The following is a 1414-nucleotide window of genomic DNA, read 5'->3' as shown; positions in this document are numbered from 1 at the left end:
AGAACAAAGAACTCTTTTACTGTTATTCCTTCACTCTATATTTTTCTATATTTATATACGTATTTACTGTCCTGAGCTGTATGCAACGAAATTTCGTTTTGTATTCACCTTGTGTATGCAATATGACAATAAAGTTTAACTAACTAACTAACTAACTAACTAAAAGTGAGTACACCCTTCACATTTCTGCAGATATTAAAGTACATCTTTAATTTCAAGTGTATAACTGTGTTTATTCCTTTCATCATCAGTTTGAAAACATTTGCTCTTTATTTGAAAAAGTTATGAGGATGAACCAAGTATTTTAGCAACTTGAAATAAACTAATTTTTTTTAGGTAGAACATATTTCAGGCAACTAAAATATATGGTTCCCTCCTCATAACTGGTAAATAAAGAGCAAATTTTACTAAATTGTCTGGACTTATTGATGAGAGGAATAAACAAAGTTAAAGACTTGCTGTGAAATTAATTTGTTCCTATGAAATAGAGGGGTAACAGATTATTTCAGTCAGCTAAAATATATGGTTTCCCCTAATAACTCTGGAAAAAAATGCGGCGGAAAACTCATTGCTTGTTGACCGATCTAGCTTCTGTATTTGTTCATCAGGGAGTAAGCGAGCGGAGGAAAAAAATATCTCATCATAGGACCAAGTAACAGCAGAATATTGAAAGGAATTCATCGCAAATTAAAAATAATAATAAAAATATCAATTAATTAAAAAGAGCGATCTTTACAAAATACAGTAAGAACAGTTTAGTGAGAGCCAGCTAGAACCGATCAACGGCAGACTGCAAAACAACCTACGGCTGGCTGTAAACCAATTAGCTGCTGATTCTAAGCAGCACCGCTTGTTTGGTCCGATTGGAACCACAGCTCTTGTGGTTCCAAGGAGTTCGGTGGAACCAGGTCGGAAGTTCTAATGCAAAGACGGTCGGTCCTACTTTGAACCGTTCCGTGCAGTGCGAAAACGGCTTTACAAGACCTCATTTACTTATTTTACAAATCTGTTATTGCTTCTTTTTTAAATAGCAGCTGCCGATTAAACTGAATGTTACAACTTTGACATGATTATATGAGCTGTTTTACCGAAAAATCGATCAGCATCGTGAAAATTAACGATCTGCCTCTCTGGCTGCAAAGCGCGCTCCCGACACAGGTGAAACATATTTTCACGCGGGAAGCTTACCATCAGTCCAGGTCGTAACGTAACGTCTAGGAACTATTCCAGGCTTATAATTATTCACATTAGCAGCAGAAATGACAATAGCTAGACTAAGGGTGCGTTCACACTGCAGCCTGAAGTAACCCAATTCCGATTTTTTTGACGTAATGCGACTTGTATCCGATCTTTTCATGGAAGTGTGAACAGCACAGGTCGGATTCTATTTAGAATGCGACCCATATCCGATACG

This window comes from Poecilia reticulata, linkage group LG14 (genome assembly GCF_000633615.1).
Source record: "Poecilia reticulata strain Guanapo linkage group LG14, Guppy_female_1.0+MT, whole genome shotgun sequence".
In the NCBI taxonomy this organism is placed as follows: Eukaryota; Metazoa; Chordata; class Actinopteri; order Cyprinodontiformes; family Poeciliidae; genus Poecilia; species Poecilia reticulata.
Note: the sequence above shows the minus strand (reverse complement) of the source record.